Source organism: Delphinapterus leucas, chromosome 2 (genome assembly GCF_059928025.1).
Source record: "Delphinapterus leucas isolate spDelLeu-1000000601 "Yukka" chromosome 2, BTC_Dleu_Yukka2, whole genome shotgun sequence".
NCBI classification, from domain to species: domain Eukaryota; kingdom Metazoa; phylum Chordata; class Mammalia; order Artiodactyla; family Monodontidae; genus Delphinapterus; species Delphinapterus leucas.
In genome coordinates, this window is record NC_143130.1 from 18,132,056 (window position 1) to 18,155,789 (window position 23,734).

At 45.7% G+C, this 23,734-nt stretch overlaps 1 long non-coding RNA gene and 2 pseudogenes across 1 annotated transcript in view; 2 read left to right on the forward strand and 1 right to left on the reverse strand.

Annotated features, from left to right (window-relative positions):
• LOC149749957 (uncharacterized) overlaps window positions 1–21,224 on the reverse strand; it is a 57,087-nt gene extending 35,863 nt beyond the window's left edge. Inside the window, exon 1 of the long non-coding RNA XR_016391921.1 lies at window positions 21,017–21,224. This is a non-coding gene — a long non-coding RNA (uncharacterized LOC149749957). The remainder of the gene's footprint in view (window positions 1–21,016) is intronic.
• Window positions 21,225–21,275: 51 nt separating this feature from the next.
• On the forward strand, window positions 21,276–22,090 carry LOC149749958 (beta-keto L-gulonate decarboxylase pseudogene; annotated as a pseudogene).
• LOC115802845 (beta-keto L-gulonate decarboxylase pseudogene) lies at window positions 22,074–22,424 on the forward strand (annotated as a pseudogene).
• The last annotated feature ends 1,310 nt before the right edge of the window (window positions 22,425–23,734 follow it).

The following is a 23,734-nucleotide window of genomic DNA, read 5'->3' on the forward strand; positions in this document are numbered from 1 at the left end:
TTCCATTTCTCAAGCGGAGTCTTCTGGGCTTGATGGAACATACCAGCACCTCCCCTCACTGGCCCTGGGAGTGATGCTACCCTATCCGTCAGAGGAGCAATGCTAGTAGGGCTATGGGGTGTGACTGGGGATTTACTCGCTGTGTTTGTGTTCCAGCCTCACTCTAACGTACTTCCTGTCTTGGGAGCCAGGACAGGAAAGGTCACTTCATGAGCTCCTGAGCAGCTAGGGTTCTACGTGAGATTCAGGTGCTGCTAATTGGGTGCACTCATGCAAGACTTGAATTTAGAATGGAATTAGGTGGGGTACAGACAGGGCACTGGGCCTCCAGCCTGCCAGTGTGCACTGCAGCCGAACTGGGTGGATCTGGTGCCAACCGCTCCAGGGGAGGCCTCCCAGTTCTGCAGGCAGCTTTCTGATGTGGTTGGACTGATGACTCCCTCGCACCCACTGCTGGAATGTGGGAGCTGGCAGCTCAGCCCAGAGTCTGCTTCTTCTGTCCTCCCAATGCTCCTTTCAGCCAGCCAATACCCTATACTAAATCCCTTTCTGCTTTAACCACAACTGGACAGGATGGACATGGGATGCAGCCATAGGATACTTCCCAAACATTTTCCTGTTGCTTCTTTCATCTGACCTGGCTCCACTCTCAGAAACTGCTGGGCTGCACCAGACAATCTAGCTACCATAGATAAGAGAGGAAATATGCTAAGTTTTCGACAGCCATTAGCCAGAAGATATATTGAATATAGGAGAACACAGAAGATTATTTAAATAACGTGTTTTGATTACTGCAGAGAATGAATTGTTTCTTTTTAAAGTGGGAGAACTCACATGCAGTACAGGGAGAAAGTAACAATGCTAACTGTAACCTTAAGGAGCCACAAGAATGCGTATCTTCCACACCTGCTGGGTGCTTAGGTTGAGAAATTTTTTTCCACTGTGCTCCTACCAGAGTATGACCACTACTACCCATCACATCTTAGACGGAAGGTGTGAACAGACTTTTAAAGATACTATCAGTATCTTTAAAAGATCACTCTCAGGGATTTCCAGAGACTTAAATCCTTAAGGAAACTTTAGCATCCTAAATCTCCATGGGTACAAAGTTAATGCTATGGATGAGTTTAGTGAGGAGAGAGATGTTTTTCCTTTGATAAAAATTAAAAAAAGGATACAAAGGGAAGGGAACAAAGTAAATTTACAGTGGAAAAACCTGATACACACTACCTCATGCCAGATGACCAAGGGTAACATCACTGGTGATAATTCATGTCGGGAGCACATACCTTGATACAATGTGATGAGGACTGCACTTTACCTTCCACTCCAGGACCCAGGACCCCCGTCTAATTGTGAGAAAAATATCAGGCAAATCCTAATAGAGGGCTATTCCACAAAACACCATACCCATACTCCTCAAAACTGTCAAGGTCAAGAAAAACAAGGGAAGTCTGAAAAAGGTAACAGTCAAAAGGAGCCTGAGGAGACATGACAAGTAATATAGTATGGTGTCTGATGGGACACTGGAACAGAAAAAGGACATTAGTTTAAAAATAAGGGAATCTGAAGCGTGGACTCAAATGATAATATATCAATATGGGTTCGCCATTTGTTACAAATATATCACACTAATATAAGATGGTCATAATAGAGGAAACTAAGCAAAGGGAGTGTGGAACTCTATGTGCTACCCTTGTAATAATTCTGTAAATCTAAAAATTACTAGGGAATTCCATGGTGGTCGTTAGGACTCAGTGCTTTCACTGCCCGGGCCCTGGTTCAATCCCTGGTCAGGGAACTAAGATCCCACAAGCCGCGTGGTGCAGCCAAAAGTAAATAAATAGGGCTTCCCTGGTGGCGCAGTGGTTGAGAGTCCGCCTGCCGACGCAGGGGACACGGGTTCGTGCCCCGGTCCGGGAAGATCCCACATGCCACGGAGCGGCTGGGCCCGTGAGCCATGGCTGCTGAGCCTGCGCGTCCGGAGCCTGTGCTCCGCAACGGGAGAGGCCACAACAGTGAGAGGCCCGCGTACCGCAAAACAAAAACAACAACAACAAAAAGTAAATAAATAAATTAAAATGTCTAGATAAAGAGTTTATTAAGGAAAAAAAGAGATTTGCAGCTATTGTCATAAAAGGAGACTCACCAAAAAGGCCAGAACAACCCAGTGCCTGGATTTCCGAACTCTGAGCACCTGGCTGTTAGTTTTCATTTAGTCGCTATAAAAAAGTCAGCTTGAAGATGCCTTGAGAGTTTTCTCTGAGTATTTCATTGAGTTTGTAATAGAAACAGAACTTTAAAACATCAAGTGAGTTAAAAAGCAACGGAGTAATTTTATCACTTATTAATTCTGAACTGCACTATTTACTTAGCAATGATGGTGCAATTCAGTGTACGTTTTGTCTACATTGATACCTATCGAGAATGCTCCTTTATTTCAATTATTTTCACTGGGTTTTAAATGGAAATATGTATGTACACACACAAATTTTAGTGGCTGAGATAGCTGTATTTTCTCTAGTATCACTTCTATGTACTTATACACACTCAATAGAAACTGGAAGGATCTTATAAAGGTTTTCTTATTTATGGACACCTTTTAAAAACCTGGCCAAGATATTAATGCCAGCACTAAAGTGAGGTCCATGCAGGTATTATGCTGCCTCATTTGGAACCCACACACACATTCTGGGATCTCCATCTTATTAGATAATCATAAAATACCAGAATTTTTATCAATTCCATCTCCCTCCGACTCACTTAGGCTCACATTGGCTGAGATTAAGACACATATCTTTAAATGCTTATGGTATTGCCCATCAAGATGTTAAAGTATGATATTATTTGTAGCCCACCTGGGAAAGGTAAAATATCTTGAAACTTAAAAATCCCAGTCGGCAAAAATAGAATGGAGAGACAGCAGGAATTCTTTGCAGAAACTCTAGTTTTAAATATGCATTGGGGGAAATTACCTGGCAGTCCAGTGGTTAGGACTCTGCACTTTCACTGCAGGGGTCACGGGTTCAATCCCTGGCTGGGAACTAAGATCCTGCAAGCTGTGCTGTGTGGCCAAAAAGATTAATTATATATATATTTTAAAAGAATGACTGTAGTTTAAAAAAAAATATTCATTTGGGCCACGGGCGTAAAGATTTTTTTCCTAATCTGGGAATGGCTGGCTTCCTTTTTTTTTGGCTGTACGCGGGCCTCTCACTGTTGTGGCCTCTCCCGCTGCGGAGCACAGGCTCCAGACGCGCAGGCCCAGTGGCCAAGGCTCACGGGCCCAGCCGCTCCGCGGCATGTGGGATCATCCCAGACTGGGGCACGAACCCGTGTCCCCTGCATCGGCAGGTGGACTCTCAACCACTGCGCCACCAGGGAAGCCCCCTGACTGGCTTCCTTGATAGGACAGCAGAAAGAAGGCTTCTGCTGGCAAAGGTGACTTGAGCCGTGTGGCTGACAGGGTCTTGGTGCTTCAGCCTGGTATCAGGCCTGAACCTCTGAGGTGGGAAAGCCAAGTTCAGGACACTGGACCACCAGAGACCTCCTGGCCCCACATAATATCAATTGGCAAGAGCTCTCCCAGAGATCTCTGTCTCAATGATAAGACCCAGCTCCACTCAACGACCAGCAAGCTCCAGTGCTGCACACCCCATGCCAAACAACTAGCAAGACAGGAACACAACACCACCCATTAGCAAAGAGGCTGCCTAAAATCATACTAAGTTCACAGACTTCCCAAAACACCCCACTGGATGCGGTCCTGCCCACCAGAAAGACAAGATCCAGTCTTAACCACCAGAACACAGGGACCAGTCCCATCCACCAGGAAGTCTACACAACCCACTTAACCAACCTTACCCACTGGGAGCAGACACCAAAAACAACGGGATCTATGAACCTGCAGTCTGCAAAAAGGAGACCCCAAACACAGTAAGATAAGCAAAATGAGAAGACAGAGAAATACACAGCAGATGAAGCAGCAAGGTAAAAACCCACCGGACCAAACAAATGAAGAGGAAATAGGAATACTACATGAAAAACAATCCAGAGTAATGATAGTAAAGATGATCTAAAATCTTGGAAATAGATTGGAGAAAATACAAGAAATGTTTAATAAGGACCTAGAAGAACTAAAGAGCAAACAAACAATGATGAACAACACAATAAATGAAATTAAAAATTCTCTAGAAGGGATCAATAGCAGAATAACTGAGGCAGAAGAACAGATAAGTAACCTGGAAGATAAAATAGTGGAGGTAACTACCACAGAGCAGAATAAAGAAAAAAGAATGAAAAGAACTGGGGACAGTCTCAGAGACCTCTGGGACAACATTAAACACACCAACATTCAAATTATAGGGGTCCCAGAAGAAGAGTAGAAAAAGAAAGGGACTGAGAAAATATTTGAAAAGATTATAGTTGAAAACGTCGCCAATATAGGAAAGGAAATAGTCAATCAAGTCCAGGAAGCGCTGAGAGTCCCGTACAGGATAAATCCAAGGAGAAACACATCAAGACACATATTAATCAAAATATCAAAAATTAAATACAAAGAAAAATATTAAAAGCAGCAAGAGAAAAGCAACAAACAACATACATGGGAATCCCCACAAGGTTAACAGCTGATCTTTCAGCAGAAATTCTGCAAGCCAGAAGGGACTGGCAGGACATATTTAAAGTGATGAAAGGGAAAAACCTACAACCAAGATTACTCTACCCAGCAGGATCTCATTCAGGTTTGACGGAGAAATTAAAACCTTTACAGGCAAGCAAAAGCTAAGAGAATTCAGCACCACCAAACCAGCTTTACAACAAACGCTAAAGGAACTTCCCTAGGCAGGAAACACAAGAGAAGGAAAAGACCTACAATAACAAACCCAAAACAATGAAGAAAATGGTACTAGGAATATTCATATTTCATATCGATAATTACCTTAAATGTAAATGGATTAAATGCTCCAACCAAAGACACAGACTGGCTGAACGGATATAAAAACAAGACCCGTATATATGCTGTCTACAAGAGACACTCTTCAGACCTAGGGACACATACACACTGAAAGTGATGGGGTGGAAAAAGATATTCCATGAAAATGGAGATCAAAAGAAAGCTGGAGTAGCAATTCTCATATCAGACAAAATACACTTTAAAATAAAGACTATTACAAGAGACAAAGAAGGATACTACATAATGATCAAGGGATCAATCCAAGAAGAAGATATAACAATTATAAATATATATGCACCCAACATAGGAGCACCTCAACACATAAGGCAACTGCTAACAGCTATAAAAGAGGAAATCGACAGTAACACCATAATAGTGGAGGACTTTAACACCCCACTTTCACCAATGGACAGACCAACCAAAATGAAAATAAATAAGGAAACACAAGCTTTAAATGATACATTAAACAAGATGGACTTAACTGATATTTATAGGACATTCCATCCAAAAACAACAGAATACACTTTCTTCTCAAGTGCTCATGGAACATTCTCCAGGATAGATCATATCTTGGGTCACAAATCAAGCCTTGGTAAATTTAAGAAAATTGAAATCGTATCAAGTATCTTTTCCGACCACAACGCTATGAGACTACGTATCAATTAGAGGAAAAAAACTGTAAAAATTACAAACACATGGAGGCTAAACAATACAATACTAAATAACCAAGAGATCACTGAAGAAATCAAAGAGGAAATTAAAAAAATACCTAGAAACAAATGACAATGAAAACACGATGGCCCAAAGCCTATGGGATGCAGCAAAAGCAGTTCTAAGAGGGAAGTTTATAGCAATACAGTTCTACCTCAAGAAACAAGAAACATCTCAAATAAACAACCTAACCTTAGACCTAAAACAATTAGAGAAAGAAGAACAAAAGTGACACCAAAGTTAGCAGAAGGAAAGAAATCATAAAGATCAGAGCAGAAGTAAATGAAACAGAAACAAAGAAAACAATAGCAAAGATCAATAAAACTAAAATCTGGTTCTTTGAGAAGATAAACAAAATGGATAAACCATTAGCCAGACTCATCAAGAAAAAAGGGAGAAGACTCAAATCAACAGAAGCAGAAATGAAAATCGAGAAGTAACAACTGACACTGCAGAAATACAAATGATCGTGAGAGATTACTACAAGCAACTATATGCCAATAAAATGGACAACCTGGAAGAAAAAGACAAATTCTAAGAAAAGCACAACCTTCTGAGACTGAAACAGGAAGAAACAGAAAATATAAACAGACTAATCACAAGCACTGAAATTGAAACTGTGATTAAAAATCTTCCAACAGGGGCTTCCCTGGTGGTACAGTGGCTAAGAATCCGCCTGCCAATGCAGGGGACATGGGTTCAAGCCATGGTCCGGGAAGATCCCACATGCCATGGAGCAACTAAGGCCGTGTACCACGACTACTGAGCCGGCACTCTAGAGCCTGCGAGCCACAATTACTGAGCCCGCGTGCCACAACTACTGAAGCCCACGCACCTAGAGTCCATGGTTCACAACAGACGCCCCCGCAATGAGAAGCCCACGCACCACAACGAAGAGTAGCCCCTGCTCGCCACAACTAGAGAAAGCCCCCACGCAGCAACGAAGACCCAATGCAGCCAAAAATAAAAATAAATAAATTTATTAAAAAAAAAAAAAGAGTCATGTACCACAATGTTCACTGCAGCACTATTTACAATAGCCAGGACATGGAAGCAACCTAATTGTCCATCAACAGATGAATGGATAAGGAAGATGAGGCACATATATACAATAGAATATTACTCAGCCATATTAAGGAATGAAAATGAGTTATTTGTAGTGAGGTGGATGGACCTAGAGTCTGTCATACAGAGTGAAGTCAGAAAGAGAAAAACAAATACCATATGCTAACACATATATATGGAATCTAAAAAAAAGAAAATGGTTCTGACGAACCTAAGGGCAGGACAGGAATAAAGATGCAGACGTAGAGAACGGACTTGAGGACACGGAGAGGGGGATGGGTAAGATGGGACGAAGTGAGAGAGTGGCATGGACATATATACACTACCAAATGTAAAATAGCTAGTGGGAAGCAGCCGCATAGCACAGGGAGATCAGCTCGGTGCCTTGTGACCACCTAGAGGGGTGGGATAGGGAGGGTGGCAGGGAGATACAAGAAGGAGGGGTTATGGGGATATATGTATACGTATAGCTGATTCACTTTGTTTTAGGGCAGCAACTAACACAACAATGTAAAGCAATTATAGTCCAATAAAGATGATAAAAAAAAATATGCATTTGAAGACGAGGTCTGTCTGCAGGTGTTGGCTCAACCCTGCCTGAAACAGGATGGACCAGAGCGAAGACATGAACATCTCCTGGGAACAGGAGGTGGGTGGTGGTGACCAGCCGTGCACAGCCTGCTGGGCGTGGAGGTTCACCATCCCACAAGAAGGGTAAGGCAGGTACCCCTACACTTTAGGAAACAGGCTTACAGAGAGGAAGTAAGTTAACAGGACCCAACAGCTCATAAGGAACAAAGCCAAGAACCAAACCTGGGTCCACAGTCTGACACTGAAAGCAGGTCCTGCTTCGTTGGCCCTCACCGTGCTGTGGCCTGAGTGTGGCTGCTTCAGCACCGCTGTTTGCTGAGAAGGATTTCTGCATCTGATTAAAAAGTACTTTTTCTGTCAAAGGCTTTGGGAAATCTTTTCACTTATTTTATTTTATTTTTACAGTTTCTGCGGGGTGATGTCAACAGGCCCTGACAGCTACCCAGAAGCCTACATTTCCATCTTTGCCAGCTCTCCTGCCCTAAACTCAGGCTTAGAAGAAGATACTGGGCCTTCTGGTGACCTAATGGGGTTGAGCTGTGGAGCCCTTCTCCCCAATTTTATTGCAAGGCAGCCAGCAAGAGTAGTCAGTAATTACCTCAGGTACTTGCATAACATCTGCGTGTGCCTTGCAAACCTGGTCTGGAGCCATGCAGATACGTGCAGAATGAAGTCTTTACATGATGGGATCTGCTGCTGCCTGCATGGTTCCTGCCACCCCAAAGGGGACGATTGGAAGATAACTGAATGGGCCAAGCCAGGGTTTTCTTTGGTAATCACACAGGGACCCAGGCCTCAGAGAGTTAGAGCCTAAAGATCTTAAAAGACCTTTACATTTGCATATCAAACACTGTTTACATGTTTGAAACATTTGGAATAAATCTACAGACAGAGCACCACATTTCATTGTGTTTCTAGAGGCAAACGTGGATATGAACCATGACGGTGTAAAACTAAAAGTCCCCTGATAAAAACCAAGAGAGGAGGAGGGGTGGTGGGAGGGGAGAGACAGCTGGAGAAACGCCTGTGGTCCTTCACGAAGCCTTTACGCTGCTGGAACTTTTTAACCAGGTGCATGTACCACTGTGGCCATTTTAAGTACTTTATTAAAGACGAGAAACAAATCATTTATATCCACCCAGCATCCCATGGCAAGGGACCAAAGACAACCTGGGCCTCCGGAGTCTGGGGACCGTATGTCAAGACATCCCCTGATGTGAAGTGCTTCGTGTTTCTTGAAGATGGTTGCTATACAACACCCTTGATGCTTTCTCTTACGCCTTTCATTTCACTTTGAAGTCACCGGTTCTTAACTGCCTGTTTCAGAAAGTTTTAAGGAATGAGCACAAACATTCAACGAGAAGCGCTCTGAAGGCAATCAGCTCTCATAGTCCCAGCTGGCAGGAGCCAAACACAAAGACCCCTTGCTTTCCTGTAACCAGCGCCCACCAGGAACTGGGAGGCAGTAGGCTTAGCACACTCAGCGCTCTGGGCTTTCTGGCCTTTGAGGAAGAAGCCGCCAGGGTTAATTCCTGCACCGAAGCAAGTAGGTGCAGGCAGGCCCAGGCTGACCCCTCGCCAAAGGTCAGGCAGCCCCTGGCTCCTCCTGCCTCTTTGTCAGAAGGAATATCTTTTTGTGACTTGATGTGATTTTAAATCTGTTCTGTAGAAGGTTTTTCCTGGAAGAGCGTACTCTGAAGCAAAAATTGTCAGCGGTCTCTGCAGGAGCCATCAGAACATGGAGTTCCAGTAACAGTTCTTGGCTGCATTGTGAGTGTCAGACTCCCTCCTGGGGTTAGAGCGGGCTTGGCGGAGGATGTAGGGCCCAAGGCCAGGCTGGCTGTGACCCGCATCGCGGGCAAGTGCTCTCAGGGGGCCCACGCCGACCCTGGGCGGACACTGGAACCACTGCTTTTCTGGGTAACTTTCCTTTTTTCCTAACGGTTAAGTCCCAAGGAGACCACTGGGACTGTTTAAACCCCACATATTGTTTCTCCGAGGATTATTCCAACCTCAGAAGAATGAAAACTCCCCACATTCCCAAGGAAAGCTTTTCAGGTACCAGGTGGATGGCACCTTCCTTCCTACTAGCACAGGAAGATGAGCTAAGAGGTTGCTACAATAATCCGACAGCCTGAACCCTGTTGGTGATGAGTGGCAGATAAAGTCTGGATGTATTTTGAAGACAGAATTTGCTGACAGATCTCCGTGTCTCTTCCTCTTCTTATAAGGACACCAGTTCTATGGGATCAGGGCTCCACCTTTACAACCTCATTTAACCTTAATTCGCCAGAGGGCCCTCTCTCTAATACAGTCACATGGGGGCTTAGGGCTTCAACATATGAATCTGGGGGACACAATTCAGTCCCAAGCAGCAACCAAAAGCATGAAGTAGTCATTTACTGAAATAAGAAGCCATACGAGCAGCAAGTTTTGGGGGAAAGAGCAAGAGTTGGAGGCTTGATTCTGAGATTATGCTCTTTCTATTTTTAAAATGTTAACATGTCCTTTGTTTTGTGAAATGAAGATGATTCTAAATAGTAAAGTTGATTTTTTCTTTTAACATCCTTCCTGGACAAAATGAAGTTGGTATTCCTATGTCAAAAAAAAAAAAGAGCTGGAGGCTTGAGACGCCTGTTCACCTGGGGTGTTGGACATAAACTTGGAAAACCATAATTCAAATGGTCTGGGCCGGAGATCTGAATGTGGGAGACCTCACCCTACCGGTGGCCAGGAGACTAATGACATCACCAGAAGTGAAGAGGACCCATGATACCCCAAGCACCGCAACGGGCAGAGTTTGGGGGTGAGGAAGAACGGCACAGGAGACTCCAAAGCAGCAGTCAGGGACAGAGGAGAAAACCAAGGGAGTGTGGTGTTCCCCAAGCCAACTGAAAGCAATCGTGTAATGACGAGGAATTGGTCAAATGTGACAAGAGCCGCAAATTGGTCAAGAAAGAGGAAGACTAAGAATTGCGGGTTGATGTAGCCCCACGAAGGTCACTAGGGACCTTGATATTGGTAGCCTTTGTAGAGTGAAGCCTGATGGAGCAAGTGCAAGAGAGAACAAGAGAAAGCACAGGAGGATGGTGTAAGAGGCAGCCTGGAGTCCTGCTGTAGACGGAGGAGAGATGGCGGGACCTTCCCTGGAGTCAGGAGTGGATGGAGGACAGAGGGTTCAGTAACTGAAGGGGCGTGTGGGTCAAAGAGGGATTCTTTTCTGGGGGACGTCATTAATGTGGCATTTGTATGTTGAGGAGAGGGAGGAAGGATGACAATAACCTACAGTTTTTCCTCTCTCACTAGGTGATTACTGATTAAACCTTCTCTTCCTGATTGAACACCAGAAGCTGTGTCAGCCTCCCCTCCCATGACTGGGCTTTTGCTCAAAACCGAACTTTGCCACTTAGGCTCCGTCTGGCTCACTGCGTCCCGCCACCCCGTTCCTCTGCTTCTTCTGCACGATGCTAACCTTCACAAGCACTAAGGGCCAGACTCTACAGATACTTGCTGAGTTAATCCTCAGAACAACCCTGTGAGAATGATGAAGGATGCCCTTAAGTTACAGGTGGGGAAGCTGAGAACAGAGTTGAGGTCTTTGTCTAAGTTCTGGAAGGAGGAGTGGGGACTCAGCCCAAGAAGGCAATTTCTGAAGCTAATGGTTTTAGTCTTTACTGACTCAGGGAGAAGAAACAGCCTTATTGTTCAGACCCTCCTCTCTCCAAATGCTATTGGCTTCCAGCCCCTGCTGAACCCATATCAGAGCATCTTACTGCCTCCCGACAGTATCTGGACATGAGTGTTATGTGCCTCCATGACCACTGTCCATTCGGACATGGCCTTGTTGCTTATCCTACTTTGGGAAAGAAGTGTGAATCACACCCATCCAAGTCCTTTCCATTGTACACTCTTCACTGGGTTGTGTGAATGAGTAAAACAAAACTGAGTTTTCCCTTGTGATCCAGTAACATTTACATCTTGCTTCTGATACAAAATATAGAGTTATTAAAATTTCACTACATGCCAGAAAATGTTTTAAGGGTCTTTCATTCAGGGAAAATCATTGTCAAACATGACAGAGGCAACTTGAATGGAGCTTCCCTGCCAGGCACAAACCCTGCCCCGACCCCGCCTGCCTGCACAGCCTCCAGGGGCCCTTTCCTTCCGACCAAGTGCACTTGCTTGGAAGTGGCCACCGAAGGCTAGGGCTTGGGTGCAGCATCATCAGTCAGCATACAGGAAAGAAGGATTCAGGAGATGACGCTGCAAGTGTCACTGTCTTTGACTTGAGTCCTTTTCCTCTGCCATTACTCCCACCTTTTATTCTTTGTGGTTTGCAATGTTGCTCTTTCCTGCTCAGGTGTCCCCATGATTTGACAGATGAGGACTCTGAGGCCCAGGCAGGCTCTGTCACTTGCTCAGTCACAGATCCAGCCGGTGGCAGACTTTGCCTAGATCCAGGCTCCTGTCTTCAGAGCTTGATCTGATGTCCCAAACCCAAATAAACTCGATGGAGCTGGCCGGCGGACTCTGGGGGAGCTTAGAGGCTGTGCGTGTAGCTGGAGTCCCGTCCAGCTCACTGAGGGGGACTCTGTGTCATATATGTATGGCTTGATATGTTCATTTATACATGGGAGAGCGAGAGAGAACCATCTATCGAATGTCTATCACATGACATTATCTCAAGTGCTTTGCCCGTATTTTCTCGATTTTTACCCAAGCTCATTTCCATCTCGCACAGGAGAAGCTGAAGCTCAGAGGTTAAGTAATAAGGTCAAGATCACACATTAATGAGGGGAGAAGCTGAGAATGGGAGCTGGGTTCCTCTCATTCCAAGCCTGTGTTGCTTCCACATGTGACACTGGCCCCCGAAATCCAAATTCACAGAGGACTGGCTGTGGCACTGCAGAGCGTTAACGCATTCACTCCTGTGTATCATGAGCATACTTGTTTCACCCAGTCAGCACTGTTTCTCCCCAGTGGGAAAACGCACTACAAAATGCAAAGGAAGGTAAGAACGCTACTTACTGGATATAAAGACAGAACAAAGGAGACCCGATATCCTTAAAGTATCCCCTTTTCAGGTCCTTATGGCCGTGGCTGTCTGGCTGCAGCTGGAGGACCGAGTCAGCCTGCTGGTGCAGTCGCTTCTGACATATCTCTGGAGTTGCCCAGCAGACCCGTATCCTGACTTCTCCTTGTGACCACATTTTCTCAGTTGTGATTCACTCTCTCTCACCCAGTTACAGTTTCAACATGGCACAACTCATGGCTTGTTTGGCATGGGGTACATTTTAGGTTGCCTGCTTCTTATGGAATCTGGGGAGCCTCCTTGCCCCTCTCCAGACAACAGCTAGGAAGCACTGTCTCTGGGAAATGGTGAGCTTTTAAAATCTCATCTACAGTAAGTGCATCAAGTAAAATCTCACTGACTTTAGACCTTGCTCAGCTGGCTCCCAGAGCCAAGGGGAATTCTAATTCCCTTCGTTTTGTAGTAGCCACTGTTTATCACTAAAAACCATTGGTTTTGCTTTCTTGGTTGACTTTTAATGATAGCATGTGCTCATATTAAATCTAACAGTATAAAAGGGCATTTTGTGAAAAGAAACTCTCCTGCCCCCTGACCTCCCGACCTCTGATCCTCAGTTGACTCTACCCAGAGGCAATGGGTCTTTCCCACTGTTGGTACATATTTACACGTAGTTCTTTAAATTAAAAGTAACAGTGTGTGTTTCAAAGAATGGTCATGTGTGTCTAGATTACCGTAGACATTTAAGAAATGTTAACTGCATTTCAGATCTAAGCCCTGGCTCTGCCTCTGCCACCCAGCTCCTGACGTGGCCTCTGTTAACCTGGACAGCAGGCAGAGCTCAGATCCGTTTGGCTCCCCGACTGTAGATAAATCTAGCAAAGGACTTAGTAGTACAGGAAGAAGTTGAATTCATGGACAAAACTGTGATTTTGGATTAAGTTAGGATATTAGGATCTAGAGCTGCTTTGTTCGTACAAGAACTCCTGGCACACGTGGCTACTTACATTTAAATTCTGAAAAATTTAATAAAATTAAGCGTTCGGTTCCTCAGTTACATTAGCCTCATTTCAGGCGCTCACTAGCCACACGTGGCTATGGCCGCCACCTTGGACAGACCAGATCTAGAGCACTTCCCTCACTGCAGGAGGTTCTATTAGACAGACTGTTCTAGAGGGCCCTGCAGCTTTTCCTTTACCACTGTCCCCCGCGGAGACGGCTCAGGACCCATCCTGAGCAGCTAATGGCTTCTGATTCTCTACACCTGTTTCACCTCCAGCTGCCAAGCCACCCTTTCCTCTGCCTAGAACATTCCACCCACTCCGACCCCACACTCTTTGCCTAATTAACTCCAGTAAGGTCCCAACTTAGGAGTTATTTCATCCAACAAAGCATCCCTAACGCCCAAAGTCTCGATTACAGCTGCTCTTCTGGCTGCCCTGTACTTTGCCCCTATCGCAGTATCATACCACTACGTATTATTATTATCTGCTTTTTATTATTATCTCTCATTTATCTATTCACTCATTCATTAATTGAACACTTAGTTATTAAGCTCCAGGCACTGTGTTAGGCATGGGGATTCTCTGACGACAGACATAGCCCTTGTCACAGAGCAATTGCACTGTGTGAGGCCGGAGCCTCGGTCTTGCCCACAGTTTATTCTAATCTAGGTGCCTAGCACATAGCAGGTGCTCAGTCCATTGCTGTTCATGGGATGAATGGAAAGTTCTTCAGGAATGGGCCCTCATGACTCTTCCATCTGGGTATGGACTGGGACAGACAATGGGCAGTAAAATGAAGCCATCAAGACCTATGGTTACCATAGTGAGTTGAATAGTGGTTCCCCAAAATTCGTGTCCACCCAGAACCTCAGAATGTGACCTTATTTGTAAACAGTCTTTGAAGATGCAATTAGTTAAGATGGGCCCCAAATTCAATGTCCTTATAAAAAGAGGAGAAGATGCACAGAGAAGGCCATATGAAGATGGAGGCAGACTGGAGTGATGCAGCTGCAGGCCAAGGACCACCAAGGATTTCCTAGAGCCCCCAGTACTGGAAGAGGCAAGGAAGGATCCTCCCCCAGAGCCCTGTGGGAGCATGGTCTTGCTGACACCTTTATTTTGGAGTTCTAGGCTGCAGAATTGTGAGAGAACAAATTTCTGTGGTTTTAAGCCACCAAGACTGTGGTAATTTTTTTTAATGGCAGCTCCAGGAAACTAATACAGCCACCAAATGTTTTCATGATTGCACCCATACTGTAGAATGGTATGCCCTGGTTGAAAAGAATGAGATGGATCAAATATACTGCTAGGAACACCCTCCTGATGCAGTGTTTTTGTTTTGAGTATGTAAGCTACAGCCCTATGTACATAAGAAAAAGAAAAAAAAATACCATGTGTATGTTTAATGTGGATTGTGTGTGCACTCACACTTAATGGACAGGAAACCCTCCAGAAGGTGCACCAAACCTTTCAACAGTGCTTACAACAGTGTCCCATGTGGACAGTGGGAGTGGAGGGCAAGAAATATAAAGAAGGATTTCACTTTTTACTCCATATACAACAGCATTATTTTGATTTTTTAAAGCAATAATCTTGTATTTCTTTTGTGATTTTTTAAACCATAAAACCATTGAAAAGCATTTTGATTCGTGGAAGGTCACAGTTCATCTCACCTGTAAGGCAGCTCATTCCTAAGGGGCCTGTGTCTGTCTCATCTACTCTAATGGCCAGGAGCCTGGTCCGGGAAAAACGCTTGGAGCCGCTGATGGGGCACATTTCTCCGTTTGTCTGAACCAGTTAGCTTATCCCTGGGTGTAGGGTAGGAACAGGACAAACACAAGAAGGCTAGAGCACATCACCCTTCCTGCAATTGCTCCACAAGGAAAGCCCTCCAGATAAGACTTGCAGCTTTGCCTAGAGGGACCTGAAACAACAGAGGGAGGGTGACCCCGCCCACCAAGGCCCCGCCCCTCCCAATACAGGCTCCACCTAGGGCCCCACCCCTTCCTAGGCCCCACCCAACCCGGGTGGGGACTTCAGGTCCCGCCTACCCTGCCCCCCCTCGGGCTCCGCCCAAGTTGAGGCCACGCCCCTCCAAGTTCAGGCCCTACCCAGGACACACCCTTTCCAGCCCAGGCTCCACCTCTCCCCAGGCCCTGCGCCTTCCAGGCTCCTCCTTATCCTGCCGCGGCCCCGCCCCCCAGATCCAGGCCTGTCTGGAGATGGAAGCTCCTGGATCAGACAACCTGTGGCCTGGTGGACACTGGGAAGCAGGACGGGGACTTCCGCCCTCTGGAAAGAGAGCCGGGCAGGCCTGCGATGGGCCGAAGGCTGGACCCACGGCCTGCGCTAATGCTTTAGCGACTTCAGAACAGAGGCCGTGCCCGTGCGCCCTGGTGAGACCCACCGAATAAAGGCCCAGTGGCGGTCCCTGCCAGGCCTCCCAGCTGCAAGCAGGGAGAAGCAGCAGAAAGACGTTGCGTTGTAGCAGAAGTTACACTTGTGGACAAGCCTACACTTCAGAAACCGCAGATGTGCGCAGTACAAACAGGGTGTCCCCTCTTTCACTGTGTGCATTTCCAGACCCTGCACTTTCCTGACTGCAGTGGGGAGAAAAGAAGGTGACGGTCTGTGCACTGCGGTCACAGATGCTGCGGGACCAGTTTTCCTCACCCATGGCCTCCGAGGCCTCGTGTCTGAGTAGCCGTAGGCTTCAAGGCCCAAGGCTGTTCCCTTCCTCATTTGTGTGGGAGTGGATCGTGTGTCTGGTAGGAAAGCTGCCAGCCCCGAATGCTCCCGGGGAAGGCTGAAGATCCGCTGGTCCAGACTAATGGTCGGCATTCATTCGCATTAACTTCCGGGTGGATAGATCAGAAATATCTGGGAAAATCCTTCAAACAAAAACTGCCGTGTTCATCTTTGTCACCAGGTGCCCAGAGCTTTTGCTATTTGTCTGGTAGGTGACTGCCGTTCTAAGGCGTTCCTTCTCTGAACTGAGCCTCAGCTGACAGCCAGTCAGCTCTCCTCAGGGAACACAGGCAGGTTGGCCCAGGGACCACCACGCAGCCTCCCGCCCCATCCTGACCGATGCAGACGCTGAAGTTCCATTCTGAAGGGCATTAAAGGAAAACTGCACTGTGAACGTCAGGCATGCCGTCAACAAGCCATTGCTCTAATATGCATTCTCATGCTTCCAGCTTTAACTCATTTGCTAATGCATTTCCATACTATTTCTCACCATTTAGGATTTCACTAACCAAGTGAACAATCAAGACTTGCCTCCCCCAGGTGGGAGTCATCACAAACTTCAATAACTGTCCCTCCAGCCCATTAACCTCCTGGTGGGCCATGCCACCAGAAGGAAGATATTTGGGGGCAAGCTGGCCTTCCTCAGACCCTTCCAATTGCACAAGACTACATGAGTGGTCTACTCACGAGGTCAGCCCTGCCCGCAAACCTGGAAAAGCACATACATCAGAATAAATTACTCATGTTAGAAACATGTTTTAATTTACCATCACACTCAAATTGTTTTTCAGGATAATTAAAGGTGCTAAATAGGAAAAGAAAAACAGGCACCCATGAATCCATCTATAAGACAGCAGACTCAGCTCAAAGGAGGCTGGGCTCTGGTCTTTCTCTAGGTAAGACGTGACTGAGCCATAGCCCAGTGCAGGGAGGATAGGCTGCAGCCCCACAGGCCTTCACCAGAGCGACCATGTGATGCTGCTCCGTTAGGTAGATTGAGGCATCACACTGATGCCTCCAACAGGTATTTATCAAGTGCCTCTGGACGCTTGAAATAAACAGGTATTTATCAAGTTGGGGATGCATCAGTGAACAGAACAAAGAAAGATCCCTGCCTTCCAGAATGTACATTCCAGTTTAGGGAGAAAACAGACAATAACCGTAATAAATAGGCAAGTTCTACGGTTTGCTAAGGGTGATAGATAAGGGCTACGGAAAGAGGAGGAGGAGAGTGGCATGGGGAGATCAGCACTGTTTGGGGGAACAGGTTTGTGACAGGACGGTTTCCCATCCTAAATGGGAGTATTCACACCAGGCTTCAATAAGAAGGCGAGATTTAGGTCGATACTTGAAGGAGGTGAAGGAACCAGCCAAGTGACTATCGGGAAAGGGAGAGCAAAGGCCTGGAGGCAGGGTGGAGAGGGCAGCGTGGCTGGTGCAGAGTGTGGAGCTGGGGGCGAGGAGTGTGGGCCTGGCTGACCATCGTGGGGACTTTGACTCTCCCTCTGAGTGAGGTGGGCCATGGCAGGGCTGGGACAGGACAGTGACAAGATCTGACTCATGCTCTAAAAGGGACACTCTGCCTGCTGGGCAGAAAACAGACTGAAAGAGGACCAGGGCCGGGGCAGGAGGATCAGACAGGAGGACGGTGCCCGAATATGGGGCCTCACTCCAGGATGGCAGGGGAAGCTGTGAGCCCTGGGAAGATTCTGGATATATTCCACAGGTTGAGTCAAAAGCACTGTCTGGTGGATTTGGGTGTAGAATGTGAGAGGAATCAAAAATGATTCTGAAAGTTTGGCCTCAGCAAGTAGAAGTATGCGGTTGCCATCCATTTAGGCTAGAAATTATTCATGCAGCATTGTCTATATTCTGTAACAAACAAAGGATGCAGTTCTCCTAAAGATACTTATAACCCGAATCTGCCTGAATCATCAAAAAACAGTATATAAAGTATGAACATATATCGCTGACGTGTAGCAAACTGCCAGGACGTTGGAAAAATCGAAATCTGGAGACGATGCCTGACTATTGAAAGTGTATACTAAGAATATGTGGTGCATGATTTTTCATGCACCCAAACCTAGTCATGGAAGCTACTAAATGAACGGGAAATAAAACATTAAGAACATTCTCCAGGGTTTAAAGCTACATATAAACAGTGACAACTATCTGCATCTTCTGACCTGAGTTGTATAATGTATCCCATTTCCCAAGTGAAAACAGACATGTGCTCTTCATGACAACTGCAGAAAATCAAGTAGATCCCAGACTGCCCCTTTTGTAATTGTCTGTGTCAGTGTGAATACAGAAGGACAGTCATTTTCTATCATGTATATTATATCCTGGGGAATGACAATTCCTTTTTGTTGCTTAGACCTAACTACCCATGGTAAAAATACTGAAATAAGTTAAAAAGTATATAGCCAGGGGCTTCCCTTGTGGCGCAGTGGTTGAGAGTCCGCCTGCCGATGCAGGGGACACGGGTTCGTGCCCCGGTCCGGGAAGATCCCACATGCCGCGGAGCGGCTGGGCCCGTGAGCCACGGCCGCTGAGCCTGTGCGTCCGGAGCCCGTGCTCTGCAACGGGAGAGGCCACAACAGTGAGAGGCCCGTGTACCGAAAAAAAAAAAAGTATATAGCCAGATATGGTCAATTTAAAGAGGAAATAAAGTTTTTTCTGAAATATGTTTTTCTACCCTAAAGATGTTTTAATCCTATCTTTCAGAGTGAAATATAAAATAATACAACAGTCAGTCCCTGAATTGATAAAGTGAACCTTGATGTACTTATGCAGCGTTAGTTGTGACTCCCTAAAATACAAATAAACTGCCAAATTACAGTAGCGTGTGGCTTTATGTGTTGGTCATCTACAGCTAATATGATTGCCACAATTATTAATCTGCCACATTGTTTCACGTACGAACTGGAAAGCTGTATTCAGTACAGTTGTACACGGTGCATGTGAATGTCATTCACAACACACATATAATGTGCATTTTTATGTTTTTAACTTTAGTTCATTATTTAAACACTCAGTGTACCTGTTGGGCTAGATTTCTGGAGACAGATACCCAAACCCCACTAATTACAGCCTAACTCTTTCTGGCTGGTCTTATCAGCCTTTGGAGCTGTTTCTCTGCCCTTGGCCGTTTTCTCAATGAGTTGTCCCTCTCCAGAGAGGGGCCCTGAGCCATCCTGCCCACGAGGCATCAAAACCACAAGCAGATAGCACGTCAGCCCCTCAGGGGGGAGTGAACAGGTGGGCCGGCGCTAAACAGGGTGAGGCCAGAGGTAGGAGTGGAGGAGGAAGCTCTGCTTGCTTCAGAAGGCCTTCTGAACCTCTTCGAATTGTGTTTCCGTGACACATAATGCTTCTCTCAGTTTTTGTCTCATATTTATTTTCTTTAAAACTTTCTTTAAAAGTTTGCTCTCTGTTCTGCAATTTCCGTGGTGTTGCTTTAAAATAAACATCAACCTGTTAGGATGCAGGCAGCCCCACATAAGCAGACCCTAGTTTCTCTGAACACAACTCAGTTCTAGGAATTCGACCGAGAGGCAGCTCCGCAGGCTGGCAGGGGAGTGAGCTCTGGAAGAAACGGACCCAGATTTCAGCCTGGGCTTCGCTGCTCATGAGCTCATTGCTAACCTGGCCAGCTGCTCACGCCGCTGCCCCAGAACTTCCAGCCTTGCTCGGCCCAGTGGGAAAGCCAGCCTGAAGCTGCCTGCCCTTCCTTCTCTTTGACCATGACCCCGGGCCCCGCAGAGCCCTGTTTGCCTGGCCCAAGCAATGCCACTGCCGCCCAGGCCTGGGCCACCAGCTTTTTCCAAACAGCACCTCCACCAGCCGCTGACAGACTGAAACTTCACAGATAGCTACATAGAGATAGCTTCGTGCCAGAGGAAGGGCCCGTCTCCGTTCCTACCTCTAGTGCAATGTGGAGGCTAGAACAGTCATCTTTTGTATTAATTCACACGTTTAGTCACTAACCCCGGAATCAGAAAGCGCTCTCAAAGCCGCAAAGCGTTACCCAAATACAAAGTGGTATTTTGATTGCTGTGGCCGGTCTGTTGGAATCAGACTGTTGTTGGATTTCTCAATCTCTTTCCCTCTGAAAGTGTGTGCTTGTAACGAGTACAAGGTGTGAGCTTAGTTTAAAGTGCAGGGACTTAAAATCATTTTATTTTTGGAATTTCACGATCGCCCTTGGAATAAAGACACTTGGGGGTGTCCTAAAACCGGGGCTGGGAATCATTGACTTAACCACTTGGAAAGGCGCATAAACAGGGTGGACTTGAAAATCTACTTTGGATTTTTTTCACAGCTCTCTATCTGTAAGCTGGCCACCGTTGTCACTCTTGTGTTGTTTTTTGCTTTGGGGTCTGGGAAGTAGAGGTGGGTAGGAGTAAAGGGGAGAGAACGTAGGGAGTTCAATACACATAATTCTCCCCTTTAGTCAGGGTCTCTGGGCAGCTTGACTAGGAGGACTCTGCTGACACCTTTCCCTCTGAGCATCCAGAGGTGCCCATGGGCGCAATGAGACTATTTTTTTCAACACTCAGAACTGTAATTGCCCAAATCCCCAGGTCAAAGCCTGACCACCCCCCCTCCTCCCACGGCCCAGCCACGGTGAGTAATCAACCCAGCAGCGTGTGCAGGAGGCAGGGAAGGAGGCACATGTGCGCTCACACTCGGGTCTCCTGTTAGTGTGCTTCTTCCCAGCTCTTTCTCTCTTGAAAAAAAAAAAAAACACCCTTCTTTTTTTAGATTTCACATGTGGGTCCCCCAGGCGTTCCCTGGTCAGGCCTCATCCCTGCGTGTTTCTCCTCTTCTCAGCCCCGTCCCGCTCCCAGGGTAGTGCGTGAGGGGGTCCCCGGCCGCATTCCCTAGATGGTGGACGGTGGCGGGCAGTACCTGGGAGCTGGCGTCTCTCTGCCATGTGTGTCAGTTAATCCAGGCCTGCGACAGGCCCCAGAAGTCTGCATCCGCGTCCCTGGCCTCACGCGGGACCCGCTCTACAATGGGCTCCCGCAAGCCGGAAGAGGCCCGCTCCCCGCCTCTCCCAGCAGCCTTCTTTCGTTTCCGGGACGTTGGAGCGTGGGGCGGGGCCTAGGCGGGGCGACGTCCAAGCGTGGGGCGGGGCCTCTGCTTAGGACCTGCGCAGAAGGGGAGAGGCAGCACGTGGAAAGGAGGGCTGCTGGAGCATGGAGTTCTGGAGTTTGGAGTTCAGCAGAAGGTGCTAACGGATAACTTTGCTGATGTCCAGGTGTCTGTAGTTGATTGCCCTAATTTGACTAAGGAGCCACTTACCTTTCCCGTAAAAGGTATCTGTGGGAAAACTAGAATTGCAGAAGTAGGAGGTGTGCCTTACTTATTGCCTCTTATAAATAAAAAAAAGTTTATGATCTAAATAAAATCTTAAAAGAAATCCAGCTTCCTGGAGCTTTTGTTTTTGGAGCAGGGGCAGGCCCATTTCAGACTCTTGGATTCAATTCTGAGTTTATGCCAGCTGTTCAAACAGAAAGTGAACACAAACCTCCTGTGAATGGAAGTTACCTTGCTCCTGTTAACTCGGCAGAGGGAGGGTGCCTACTAGAGAAATACAGTGAGAAATATCATGATTTGGGGTGTGCATTACTGGCTAATCTTTTTGCCAGTGAAGGCCAACCTGGAAAGGTCATTGAGGTGAAAGCCAAAAGAACTGGAAAACTTAAGTTTGTGACTTGTATGAGACAGACTCTTTTTTTCTTTCCGGTACGCGGGCCTCTCACTGTTGTGGCCTCTCCCGCTGCGGAGCACAGGCTCCGGACGCACAGGCTTAGCGGCCATGGCTCACGGGCCCAGGCGCTCCGCGGCATGTGGGATCTTCCCGGACTGGGGCACGAACCCGTGTCTACTGTATCGGCAGGCGGACTCTCAACCACTGCGCCACCAGGGAAGCCCAAGACAGACTCTTGAAAAACATTATTGAGATAAGCCTGTAGGAATGGGAGGCACTTTCGTGATTCAGAAGAGAAAAGTGAAGATTCACATTATGCCAGCAGAATTTTCTTCCTGCCCATTGAACTCTGATGAAGACTTGAATAAATGGTTACGTTTTTGAGATGAAGCCTCCTTTGGTTTGCCAGTTTTTATCTCCAGAGACCCAGGGTTTGATTTGTGGTTGGAGCACACTCATTGTTTCAGTCATCATGAAGAAAGTGGGCACTACCATTATGACACCACCCCAGACACAGTGGAATATCTTGGATACTTCTTACCTGCAGAGTTTCTCTATTGCATTGATCAACCAACAGAGACCCATTCATTTGGGCGAGATTAAATCAACTGATACTCGTTTGACTGATTAACTCATTAATTGATACTAATATAAAGCCTAATAGAAGTGATCTTACTACTTAAGGCCCATTTTTTTTGGCCTTTGAAATGAAAGGTATGTCGACACTGTGCTCTGTATTACTTCACAGATCTATCTGAAAGGGATTATTGGGAACAAAGACACATGATGGAGATGTTCTTCATTCTTTCTATTCTAAAAATCAGCCTTATGTTTATAATTAAATATAAACAGGATTAAGAATCAAGTGATTATTTCTACTCGCTAATAGTAATAATTTGCATTTGTATAATAGTATTCAGTTTTTCAAATTAGTCTTATAACTGCTAAGTGTATGTTTCTGGGTGTTAGAAAAATCAGTGTTGGAAATGTTGATAGTTGTTAAATCTTTCTACTGAATTTTTGAAATCCATTTTAGAAGTCAAAGTACACTTTTTTCATGGAATAAGGTGGTCAGAGGGAGCAACTTTACTCCTTTTGGTGATGTTGAACCATACTCAGAAGTTTGCAATTTGCCTTTAACAAATATTAGCAACCAGACGGTTAGCCATGATTCCTCCTTTGTTTGGACTGTCAGTTGGAAGCAGTTTCTGCCTTGTTGGTTATTTGCAAGAAGAGAATTGAAAAGAAACAGCATCAAAATACAACCTCGAGGTTAGTATACTCTATAAATGAGACTATTGCTAAATATGACTACTGTCCTTCATGAAATATAAAATTATACCTTTACCGATTGTAATGGTTGAAATTTTCTTCAGTGTTTTTCTATAATAATCATTAGCCCAAAACAACTCTCTAATCTTGTAATGCCAACACTGTTCAGATTTAGGAGCTTTTTAGCACTAAGTATATAATAAATTGTCACGAAATATTTTTTGTCTTTGGATGTTAACTATAACATGTCCTGTGAGTATAAATTCCTAAATATTATTTTAAAATAAACACTAGTTTGTACCAAAAGAAATGAATAAAAATTTTACATTCATTAAAAAAAAGTGGTTTTTGAAATTTGCAACAATGTTTTCACCACAAAAGCAGTTTTCTCCAATGTTCCATCTCTTTCCAGAAGCACATTTCAATAGATACAACACAATGTACATCAGTGACAAACTTGCCAGTCAGTCAACTTGTGAATAAAGAGTAACTGTGTGAGGTGATGGCTGTTACCGAAACTTACCACCATGATCATTCCTCAATACATATATATACATATAGCAAATCATTATGCTGTACACCTCAAACTAAGACAATGTTATATGCCAACTATATCTCAGTAAAACTTGGGGGGAAAAAAC